Here is a 12,946-nt window from a genome sequence, read left to right as displayed (position 1 = left end):
ACTGACACATGCCACAGCTCCCCTCTGTGACTTGGCCTTCAATGGTAGCCATCACTAAAAAGTTCTTAAATTAAATTAACATTAAATTGTTATTTGATTTAATGGTATAGTTATTAATTTAATCTTAAATTTACTGAGAACTATTCAAGAGATTGTTTTGAATTTTTTTCTTTAAGTAAAGAGTTAACAGTTTTGAAAGAGGCTTTGGGGGGTGGTTTAGGAATGAAGCTAATGACTTTTTTTTAACAAAAGAAGCTTATGTACTATAGCAGCTGAGGACGAAAGAGCATTGTAAGGCAGTCAGCTGGTTCAGTGTATAGAGCACTGGACTCATGGCCTCAGATACTATGTGACTCTGGGCAAGTCACTTAACCTTTGTTTTCTTCATTTTCCTCATCTATAAAAACACCTGCCTTACAGTATTGTTGTCAGGATAAAATGCTTTGCAAACCTTAAAGTACATAGAAATGTTAGCTAACATAGAAACATTAACAATCATCATCTTTATCATTGTGGATGTCAGGCCAGTGTGATAAAAATGACAATACTACCTAAATTGATTTATTTGTACAGTACTCTACCGATCTATCTATCTATGAAAGGATTGAAGAGATAAAGAGAGTTACAGTAATCATAGTTAAATTCATCTGGAGGAACAAAAGATCAAAAAGCTGAAGGGAAACAATGAAAAAAAAGTGAGGAGAAAGGGGAAGTATCAGATTCCCCATGATACTACAAAGCCAGAAGGAAAACTATTTGATACTGCTTAAAAAACAGTAAAGTTTATCAGTGTAACAGATCAACCCTACAACATACGGAAATAAAAGAATGGAGGGCAAGACCCATGTCACTAATAAAGGATAAATAAAATGTTACCAAAAAAGGCTTAGGAAAACCCGAGTTCAAATCCAGCCTCAGACACTCACTAGCTGTATGAACCTGGGCAAGTTATTTTAACTATCTGCCTCAGTTTCCTCATTTGTAAAATGGGGGTAATAATAGCACCTACCTCTCAGGATGGTTGTAAGGATCAAATGAAATAATATTTGTAAAAATGTTTAGTGCAGTGCCTGGCATGTAAAAGATACTATATAAATATTAGTGTTTACTATTATTGTTACTACTACTACCACCACCACCACGACCACCACCACCACCACCAACAACAACAAACACCAACACCAATACCAACAGTAACAACAGCAGGTTTTACTTGTACCATCGAAGCTGGGATAGTTCAGTGTTACAAAAACCTGTAAACATAGATCAGATTAATAACCAAGCAATAAGAAGCAAGTAATTATGTTGGTTAAAGAGCCTTCAGCAAAGTACACACGTCCACTCATGATTTTAAAAAATATATACACACATTAAAAAGCCTTTGTATGATAAACATTATCTATCCAAAACCATGCTTGTAATGGAGAAACACTAAAAGCCTTCTAATAAGATGCCCCTGCCATTTGATACAGTTAGGAAAATTCTAGCTAAAACAGTAAGAGAGGAAAAAGAAACAGAGATCATACGACTAAGTAAAAGAGGAGCCAGAATTATGTCTTTTTAAATGATAATGTGAATTCCAGAGATTCAGTGAAAGCAGCCAAAACAATAACAATCCCAGAGAAGTCACTAAACACTATATTCCCTTCGATCCAGGGACAGATCTACTAGACATAAGCCCCAAGGAGGTCAAAGACAAAGAGGAAAGTCCCATAAATACAAAGTCTTTGTAGCAGCCCTTTGATGGCCACAAAAAAAAAAAAACTGGCAACAAAATGGGTTCCCATCAATTAGGAAATGACTCAACAAACTATGCATTATGAATTTAATAGTCTGTTATTGAATTCTAAAAATAACTAGAGTAAAGCACTCAGAGAAACTTGGAAAGATTTGTTATGAACTTGAACAAGTTCTGTGAGCCTCAGTTTCCCCATCTCTAAAATGAAAGTTGGACTAGATTACCTCTGATATGGTCCTACAATGCAGAATGACATAAGCAACCCCAAGATAACGATGCGAATGGTGACCCCAGTCATATAAAGGAAAACGACTCAGAAAGATGACAGAACGCTAACCCGTGCAGGACCCAGGCCTCACATCAGAGAACAGCCAGGATTAAACAATCGATGCCTTTTCACAAAAAAAGCACGACAAGGACAAAATGAAGTACTTGTCAGATGAAAATCTTGGACCCGAAGAGCAGAGTTTAGAAGCCTGGCTGCCCAGCTTGCCAGCCGTGGGGTCTCAAGCAAGACTCGTGATCTTGCTAATCAGGGAGAGTAGCATTCCTCCCTCCCTCCCTCCCAGGGTTGTTGTGAGCAAGGTGCCTCACAGACTGTCCAGCTGTAAATCAGTGTGAGGTTTTGTTACATTGGAGATTTGGAATCTTGACGACATTCAGCTTGGCCTAGAAGACTGAGTCGGTGCTAACTGGGACTTTTTCATGTAACTTCCAGCGAGGCAATTCCATTTAGCATAACATATCATGAAGACCTTAGAGAGATGCATGACTGCTGAGAACTTAAGTAAATTCTCCATGATTGCAGCCCTAATATGTGTTGCAGGCAAGACTCAAATCTGGGGTCCACTTCTCTAGCCACTAGACCACACTTCCTCTTTTCGAACCAGAATACATGGGTCCTCTCATCGTGGCCTCAGTCGGTGATAACTAGCTAGGTCACCTTGAGAAAATCCATTTATCTCTCTAGTCTTCCACTTCCTAGTCTGTACAGTGCATGATCCAGTTCAGAACTACATTCTGTGCACATTAAGCAAATAATTAGTGCCTGTATTCCCCATCTTGTGTGTGAGGGGGCTTTGCTGAAATAGTTGAAAGTCAGATGGTAGCTCAGATGACGTCTTTGTGAAAAATATACTTTGAGTTATAGCTCTTGCTGTGGTCTTTAAAACCCATTGGCAGGGGCAGCTAGGTGGTGCAGTGGATAAAGTACCAGCCCTGGATTCAGGAGGACCCGAGTTCAGATCCAGCCTCAGACACTTGACACTTACTAGCTGTGTGACCCTGGGCAAGTCACTTAACCCCAATTGCCTCACCAAAAAAAAAAAAGAGAGAGAGAGAGAGATAAATTATACTTATCCCTTCCATATCACAAGAGTTAGGGGTGCAGCACCCCCAGCCCCCAATCTGGAAAAGCCAGTTAAAATTTTTTGGTCCTCTCTTCATTCCAGAGAAGGTCAGATTTTTTTTTTTTCTTTTATAGGGTATTTATAGTACCGTATTGTAAAATTTGGGTTAAAGGTCTGTGTTGCGTAAAAATCTATGTCTATGTTTTGTCTGTGTTGTCTGCTGGCCTTAGCTTGTCATCTGTGGCTTCTGCAGAACTCCCCCAAAATTTGCATTTAATTTTTTATGACAACCAGTGGTATATCAAAACCCTGATGGGAAAAGTCATGATGTAGAAGAGATAACTGTAGCTGGTTATCTTTAAGGTTTTCCTGTAGACACACATATATACTAGACTGACTCTAAGCTAATTATGAGGGCATGTTTTGTTCCCTGCAGTAATTTCAAGTTCAGATCATGCAACTACTCCCCTTCTTCCTTTTCATATTCTCATCTCATCACATGTACCCATGAAATGTAACTGTCCTGTGAGCCTTAATTTCATCATTAATGAATACATATTGAGTATACTAACTAGCTGTGTGATCTCAAGCAAGCTGCCTAATTTCTTTGGGCCCCAATTTCCTTATCTGCAAAATAGGGGAACTGAACTAGATGAGTTTCCAAGCTCTTGAGATCTTGTGTTGCAGTGCCCTAGTATGGGGTGTGATGCTAATAATTGAGGATAAAGAGGTAGGACCCGGGAAGCTTACAGTATAGGTAGCTAAATTAAATAAAGGCAAATAACAATTCGTGCTAAGTGAACTATATATGATATAGACAGTCATTACTGCAGAAGTTCTGGAAGAAGCCACTGTTGAAGGACAGCATGATAGAGAAAGGTTTCACAAGAGCCAGGCCTTCAGTTGGGCTATGAAGGATGGCTGATGGGTAGTCCAGGCTTTGAATTGGGCATGGTGTTTTCAGACAACAATGAGCAGTTAGGACCAGGCTATTAGCATGAGTGAGTAGCAGGAGGTGAGATGGAATCAATATTAGAGAGCGCCGTAAACACCAAAATGAGGTATTCTCTAGTCAGTGGGGAATCATTTAAGGTTTTTGAGCAAGGGTGCAATGTGTGTTGTACAGGACATCAGAATCCTAGAGAAAAAAGGAGTATTAGAGGCCATTGGATTCAACTTGCCATACAGTGGACAAATATTTTCTACAACATTCATTAAACAAACGTTACTGAACCACCCACTCTTTTTTTTTTTTTTTGGTGGGGCAATGGGGGTTGAGTGACTTGCCCAGGGTCACACAGCCAGTAAGTGTCAAGTGTCTGAGGCCGGATTTGAACTCAGGTCCTCCTGAATCCAGGGCTGGTGCTTTATCCACTGTGCCACCTAGCTGCCCGAACCACCTACTCTTTGATAAGAGCTTGAGATATCCTTGATCAAGAGCAGCCAGCTTTTGATTGAATACTTCCCATGACATGTACTGACTTCTTCACCAATCAAATCTTAAGAAACAATGTGGGCTCAGCCCAAGCTTCTCCCCTCATATGTCTGAGGTCTATCAAAACACTCCCCTATGTTTAATTTGTCCAGGGCAGGAGTGGTGTAAAGATGACCAGACCTACAGTCAGTAAGATATGGGTTCAAATCCTCTCTCAGACAGTTACCAGCTATGTGACCCTGTCTACACGAGTCTTTACCCTTTGGGGCCCCAATTTCCTCATCCATAATATCAAGGTCCTTCTAGTTCTAAATCTGTAATTTTTGATAGCCTGTATACTATGATCTAACTGCAAATTTTCCAGGCTAGAAGACAGACATTCTGGCTCAGTGACAGAAACAAAGACGGCCTCGGTGGAAGCTGGTGTGGGGGCCAAGACCTTGAGCTCCGTTTAAGGTGATAGTTGATCTTCCATGGCAATGTGGCTGGTGTGCAATAAGAGATGTAGGACTCATGTTCAGAAGAGAGGCGGCCTTGAGATGCAGATCCGGGAATCATCCTCACAGGCCTAATAACCAAAGCTATGAGAAGAATACATTCACAAGAGCAGCCAAACAGATGGCCCTGCCTTCCAAACGGGGGGGGGGGGGGGTGGGAAGTTTATGGAGACAGAGAGGGAATGGTCAGAGAAATAAGAGAGGAACCAAGACCTTGTGGTATCAATCAATCAGCAAGTATTTCTTAAGCATCAACTATGTACCATGCCCTGGGGATGCAAGTACAAAAGAAAGAAAAAGAAACCCATCTGCCTGCTGGCAAAGAGCTTGTATTTGGATGGTAGTGATAAGAAGGGCCTGTGAAACTCCATAAAGCATCAGTAGAAAGTGAACAGGAAGTTACTGAATTTGAGGTAGTTTGAGAGGGAGGGCCTTAATGGTAGGGAGGATCAGGAAGTCTTCGTGCAGGACATGGTACCTGAGCTGCCTTGCAGAGAAAAGTTCTTTATGCAGCAGAGTTGAGAAGGGAGCACATTCTAGGCATGGAAGATGGCCAGTGCAAAGTGATGGGAGGTAGATGAGGGGCAGAGAGTTCCATCTGACCAGAAGGCAGAGGACTAGAGGGGGAAGAATATCCAGTGAGGCTGGAAAGGTCAGGTGAAGCCAGGTTATGTTGTGCTTGTTGTTGCTGAGTCATTTTCAGTCATGGCCCCATGCGGGGATTTCATGGCAAAGATACCAGAGTGGTTTGCCATTTTCATCTCCAGCTCATTTTACAGATGAGGAAACTGAGGCAAACAGGGTGGAGTGACTTGCCCAGGTTCACCCAGCTAGAGTCTAAGACCGGATTGGAACTCGGGAAGATGTCTTCCTAGCTCCAGACTGGGACTCGATCCACTGTGCTACCTGGCCGTCCAACCAAGGCCAGGTTATGAAGGGCTTTAAAAGCTAAACAGGAGCTTTTTATTTGAGCCACTGGAGTGGCTCTGAACAGGAGAGAGAGTCATGTGGTCAGATCTGCACTTAAAGAAAAGGACAGAAGGCAAATAAATTGTATGGACTCTTTTCTTGTCCTCTGCACTTTCTTTCCAGGTTGTTGCCTTTCTTTGTTATACAAAGTGTTTATGTAGAGGAACTGAAGAATAAAACTAATAGGGAACTAGCTCTTAAGAGTAGCCATGAAAAACTGATACCGATTGAACACACACACACACACACACAGAGTACAGTTGATACTCATGCTGGAACAAAACCATTTGGAATGACAATACCAAACTCGTACACTGCACAGTGTCATGGGATAACCACCTGTAGTCCCTAACCTTCAGGTGCTTAAGGCTCACTAAAGTTTGGCCAAAACTGCCTTCATGTCAGGTTAGTCTTTATTTTTTAAAAAATGTAAATATAATGTATGTATACATAAACACACATTTATGTACATAAAGAGAAAGTTTAACTTGCATTCATAGATTCCCAAAGAGACATTCTAAGGATTTTCAAGACAGGCAATATTTCAAATTTTTACTTCTAATTTCTAAACCAACACAAAGGAAGGAAATTTACACCCAGCAGATGTTAGTCTAACAAAGCAGTTTTGTCTTAAATAGACAAAAGTCAGGAAATTAAAAGCTAAGACTGAATCAACATTCTCAACTCTTGCTCTTTAGCTTAGACCATATAGGTCAAGTGGTGCCTGAAGCCATCCATGTTTCTAAAACCCCATGACAGGAAATGACATCAGTTCTGTGCAGCTATAACAATGTGTCGCCTTAAGGTGCCAAATCTCTGATTTTGTGAACTTGTAAAATTAACCTTGTTGCTGCCCTGTTTTTGTCCATGAAAAGCAAAAAGGATCAGAAATGCACCGAGGAAAATACTGTAGACTGCTTAGCTAGGCATGATTAAAAACACCACTGCATTGCAATTCTGTTGCCCACTCTTATGTCTTGCCTCCCAAAACAGAATATTAGTTCTTTTTCTCCCTCTTTCCCTATTCTGCATTCTCCCAACCTCTCGGATGGTTTGGGAACCCAACAATTACCCTATCAGAAGGTACGTAAAAGAGAAGTTTTTTTAGAAGAAAGGAACAGACTCCTACAAGCATGGCAAACAGTTTGCTTCAGTCTGGTTCTATTCCCTTGATAAATTATATTTTTCACAGCCACAAAATCATAGAGTTGGAAGAAACTTCAAAGGCTATGTAATTCTACCCAAACCTGATCAAGAATTCACGTCCCTCAGTGAGTCAAAAAGCATTTATTGGGGCAGCTAGGTGGCGCAGTGAATAGAGCACCGGCCCAGGATTCAGGAGGACCTGAGTTCAATTCCGGCCTCAGACACTTGACACTTACTAGCTGTGTGACCCTGGGCAAGTCACTTAACCCCAATTGCCTCACCAAAAAAAAAAAAAAGCATTTATTAAGGGTCTGCCGTGTGCTGGGCACTGTGCTAAGTGTTGGGGGTAAAAAAAAGACAGTTCCTGGCCTCACAGAGTTCACAGTCTAATGGGCAACTATGAAACAATGATGTGCAGACAAGCTACTTGGAGGATAAAGTGGAGATAATTAACAAAAAGAAGGGGGCATTGAGAGGGGTTGGGAAAGGCTGTCTATGGAAGGTGAAATTTCAGCTGGTACTTAGGAGAGAGAAAAAAATCCCAGGTACAGGAGACAACCAGTGAAAAAGCTTGCAATCTAGTGTCATGTCAATCCAATGGCATTTGGATTGCAGAGTTCATACAGGGGAGTACATTGTGAGAATATGGAAAACCTGTGGGGCGGGGGATGACCCATTGGAGTTTGTTGAAGGAAGGAGTGGCATGGTCAGAGCCATGTGTTAGGAAGATCAATTTGACAACTCAGTGGACTAGAGTAGGGAAAAATTTGAGACAAGAGACCAACCAGCGGGTATGAAATAATTCAGGTTGGAGGTGCTAAGGGTCTGTGCCAGAGTGGTGGCAGAGGAGGTGGAGAAGGACAAGAGGAGGTGGGTGGGCATGAGAAATGGTATGAAGGTGAAATTGACAGGGCTTGGTAGCCAGCTGCTTGAAAGTGAGGATTGGGCGATGGGGCTGCAAGGCAAAGGGAGGGGCGGAAGGACAACAGATTGTGAAAAGATAAGGGAATTTCAGAGTTCCTGAACGTGAAAGTGCTGCATTTGTGAGTGATGGCAAGATTTCTTGGTGAAGCTAAGGTGGGTGGAGAAGTAGATGGAGAGAAAATAGTAAGGAACTCTGAAGTCAGAGGGTTTGAGGGAATTCAAGTGCATATCCTCAAATCCTCTGCAGTGAGGGCAAGAGAAAGGGGGTGAACCAGGTTCTTGTGGCATTTAGGAAAGGAGAGTAACCTGGAGGTCGGGATTGGGTGCTGGATGTGTACTGAGAGAACTTCAAAGGGGGAGGAGGTTACTGAGTAATAGGGGTAGAGAGTGTACTTGGAAGAAGTGTGGGAAGCAGGGAGTTTTCCAGCTCCATCACCTCGACCAGTGAGTTGGATGGTGTTATGGGGTTGGGACAGATCAAGGAATTTGGGACTATTAAAGTTTAAAATGGCCAGTTACCCCAGACCCATGTCCTTTAGTTTAACTCTCCTTGAGAAGCTAAAGGACAGACACACCTTGAGAAGTAAGGGAGATAAGCCTATTGGGTGTGGCTGCTGCCTGATTGGTGCCTGGGGACAAATAACTGCCGGATGACCGCCTCATTCAAGCCTTCCCCCACCCCCTAAGGGCACTTTCCATCATCAGGTGGTGATCACCCTATCTGCCATCTAGAAAAGCTTCTGCCTTTCTTCGGTTTGAGGAGATAGGCATCTCAGAGAATCATGTCTCTGTGCCATCTTCCCTGGAGAGAAGAAGTCCTTGACTTCTCTCTTGGTCTCCTTTTTCTCACACCTAAATAAAGGATTATTTTATTCTAATTGGATTTGTGTGTGAGAGGCCATAATTTTTTATTTTTTTTTTAGTGAGGCAATTGGGGTCAAGTGACTTGACCAGGGTCACACAGCTAGTAAGTGTTAAGTGTCTGAGGCCAGATTTGAACTCAGGTACTCCTGACTCCAGGGCCGGTGCTCTATCCACTGAGCCACCTAGCTGCCCGAGGCCATAATTCTTTAAAGAGGAATCCCTAAGGACCCCCACCACCCATTTCCCCCATGACAGGTAGTGTGAATGAAAGTGCTCCCAGTCATGGAGAGAATGGCCTGGGAGACTGTGGCGTCAGGAGACAGCCTGGCCTTGGTGATAGCCTGAAGATGGAAGGAGTGGGAAAGGACAAGATTTAAGGTGAAAGGGAGGTTGTTCCCTACAGAACAGGCATTCCAGAGGGCCCAGTGGAAAGGGCAGGTGGCTTTTGTGCGGCCTGTTGTTGAGTTAAGAGAGATAGGAATAGGGGCAGCTAGGTGGTGCAGTGGATAGAGTACCAGCCCTGGAGTCAGGAGTGCCTGAGTTCAAAATCCAACCTCAGACACTTAACACTTACTAGCTGTGTGACCCTGGGCAAGTCACTTAACCCCAATTGCCTCACTTTAAAAAAAAAAAAAAAAGAGGGATAGGAATAAGGCAGTGGTCATGGGGGGGGGGGTCAGCAGGCAACAAGGTATAAACCACCCAGAGGTTCAGAGTTAAGTCAGTGGAGAGCTTATGGTTGGGTGGGAGTGTGTTAATCACTGAGGAATGAGTTCAGCACAATTATTAGTGCTCCTGGTGGGGTGACCTCAGAGTGGAATCCTAGAGTGTTAGGCAGCTCAGGCCAGGGGGATGGTGGCCCGCCCAGGACCAGTGGAAGCAGCAGGATGCACCAGCATTTCTGTCCATCTAGGAAGGCAGGAACAGGCCAGGTCAAGAGACGGGTAGAGGGAACAGGACAGAGTGGCATCTTTCTGCACCCCCTTCAGGTGGTGGTCTCATTAGACCCTAGCTCCTGATGGGATGGCGCCACAGTTTGCTCCTCTATTAATGTTACCTTGGATAATTTTAGCTTTTTTGGCCTCCGAGTCAGTCCAGAAGCTTTTATTGAGCACTTGCTGTGTGTAACCAGAAGCAAACTGGTAAATGTTAACAAGTGGGGCACCCTGAATGAAAAGCATATGCACATACCCCTTTAAGTTGAATCTGAATTATTAACACTTTCTTAAGTATTGACAATGAACAAAACAATAAATCATACCTTGAATTGTAAATGCTCACCCTGGAAAGTTAACAGTCTTTCTCACATGGGTCAGAGCTGGCTCTAGCATGTCCCTGGTGCTAAGAAACCAGGATGCAAAGAAAGGCAAAAACACAGTCCCTGCCCTCAGGAGCTCACAGTCTTATGGTGTAAGCAATATGCAAATAACTGTGTGCATGCCTGGTATATACCTTAAAATGGAAAGGAATCTTTATGGGCAGGGGCTGGGGAAGGGCTAGGGAAGGAACTAGGAAAGGCCTCCTAGGGAAGGGGGGATTCAAGAGGAAACCGAGAGATCCACGTGGGAGTCAGAAGCGAGGAGGTGCCCCAGGCAGCAGGCACCTGGCCCAAAGCACCCACCGGGCAAGACCTGAAGCAAGAGCCAGCAGGCTGATGTGGCTGGATTGCAGGAGGAAAGGGTTGTGAAGGGCTTCCTTCATCTGCCAAACAAAGGTTTTATATTTGATCCTGGAGGCAACAGGGGGCCCCAGGCTCCATTTAGCAGGGGCAGAGGGGCAGGGGGCCGGTGTGAGGGTGTCAGATGAGGGAATTTTAGGAAAAGCACTTTGGTTGCCAAGGCAGCTCTATGGATTCCCGTGACAGGCCTCAAACAGCCCGGGAAATGTTGCTGTGTAGCCACACCCGCCCATTCTGTTCCTAGATTGTTGATTTTTGGAAGCCAAGTATTGAACTTTAAATTCATCGTCCTGAACTTCATCTTACTAGATTTGGCCTATCTAAATCTTTATGGATTCTGACGGTCTGTTTATCCAGTGTGTTATTGTAACTATCCCCATGCTTCTTTCCAAGGAATGGATGAAAATGTTGACCTTTATAGGTTTAGAGAAGATCTCTAGAGACCTCCCTCCAATGGACTTCAGCCCATGGTTGGATACTCTATGGGTCTGGTCATTCAGCCATTTCTGAATCCACCCGACTAGGCTATGGAAATCTGTCCATTTTGCCCCAAAGGATATCATGGGAGACTTTGACAAAGGCTTTATGGAAATTTAAGGATATTGTACTTTGATGTACCAGTCACATTAGCCTGTCCAATTAAAAAAAAAAGGAAGATCTTTAGCCAGCTTGTCTTTTTCTTTCTTGGGCCATTTTAGCTCTTAGGAATCACCACTTCCTTTTCTAGTCATTCACCAACCAGAGCTTTAACACATTCTAGAATTTTTCTAGGAATCAAACTCATCCTCTTGTTAAAAAATGGGACCGTTTGCCCTTTGTCAGCCCTTCAGTGCCTCTGTCATGCTTCATAATCTGTCCCAGGACATAGCTAGTGACCACCAATCCCATCTGCCAGTTCTTCCAATTCCCCAAAATGCCATTTTCTGGGCCTGGTGATTCAAATTTATTGCAGAGAGGACCCTGAGATATTCTCTTTTCATCTCACTTATCTGGGGTTTCCTTGCCCTTTTAAAAACAAGAACTGAGTAATGACATGAAACAAAAAATCCTTTGTTAAGTGTTTCCTGTGTGTCTGGCCCTGTCTTAAGTGCTGGAAGCACAAGTAGAAGCAAACCAGATCCTGCCTTCAAGAAGCTTATTTTATTGGGAAAAGTAAGAGTTGGAAGGCAGGGAAAGGGAGGGGGGATGAGAGGTGGTCTGAAGATGGCTGGGAAGTAGAGGGGTGGACTTGGGACCAGGTAAGACAAGGAGAAAGCTCATCCACCAAAGCCAGGGAACAGGAGGAGGAGGAGGCCCAAAGGCCAATGGCCTGGCTTGAGCATGGCTGGGAAGTTCTGCATTTTTCCTGTGATCTCTTATTATCGTCAGCCCCTCCTGAGCGGAGGCCAACGTCTTCTTTGATCTTTCCATGTGCCTTTAAAAAAAGAAAAAAAAAATCCCTTTTTAGTCCTTCATGAGCCACAGCTCATTTGTACACTTTAACACCCAGGTACCACTCTTGGAAGACTAGGCTGTTCTTAGGTATTCACTCTTCATCCCTTGCCTATACATCTGTCTTTCTGTATGTGCCTTTTTAAAAACCTGAGTTGGCCCATGCGTCCATAATAGCCATTAGTTTTTCTCTTCTCTAACGCTGAATTTTTTTTTGGTGGGGCAATGACGGTTAAGTGACTTTCCCAGGGTCACACAGCTGGTAAGTGTCAAGTGTCTGAGGCTGGATTTGAATTTAGGTCCTCCTGAATCCAGGGCCGGTGCTTTATCCACTGCGCCACCTAGCTGCCCCAGGGCCTACTTTTCTTTATGGGTCACTGCCAGGAGATCAGAGAAGGCTGGGGAAGATGGGCTCACAAGTCCCTCTACTTCCCTGCTGCCATGGGCTTCCGGAGCTCCATTGCATGACACAGAAGACCCCTCCCCTGGGACAAAAACCACTCCATGAGTATCAGGCGTTATGATCATTCTTCATTATTGCCACCACCACTGGCAGGTCTGATGTATACATAGCCATTGGAGGAGGAAGAGAGCAGTAACAAGGAGGGAGATGAGGACAGGCCACACCGAGGCTCTGGGTCCTGAACTGGACCTTGGGGTGAAGAGGAGGAGGCCACATAGAAAAGAGCCCTTGGGCCTTCGTTGAGGCTAAAAAATTAATGGCCCCTAAGGAGCCTATTTGGGCTCCAGAGGAAAATGCAGAAAGAGGAATCACGCAGTATACACTTGGAAAGGCAGATGTGTGGACCTGATATGCCGGCTCCAAGTGATCTCATTCCTACTTAGTCGGCAGGTCAGTTCAGGACTTCGGCTTGCTGGGATGTAGCCTAGCTTCCATAAATTTTAAAAAACATC

The 12,946-nt window shown here is 43.8% G+C and overlaps 1 protein-coding gene across 1 annotated transcript in view; it reads left to right on the top strand.

Annotated features, from left to right (window-relative positions):
• Positions 1-12,946, top strand: part of ULK4 (unc-51 like kinase 4) — a 669,562-nt gene that overhangs the window by 482,422 nt on the left and 174,194 nt on the right. The window lies entirely within an intron of this gene.

Source organism: Dromiciops gliroides, chromosome 5 (genome assembly GCF_019393635.1).
Source record: "Dromiciops gliroides isolate mDroGli1 chromosome 5, mDroGli1.pri, whole genome shotgun sequence".
Classification (NCBI taxonomy): Eukaryota; Metazoa; Chordata; class Mammalia; order Microbiotheria; family Microbiotheriidae; genus Dromiciops; species Dromiciops gliroides.
The sequence above is the reverse complement of the archived record's forward strand: the minus strand, read 5'-3'. Positions and strand labels throughout refer to the sequence as shown.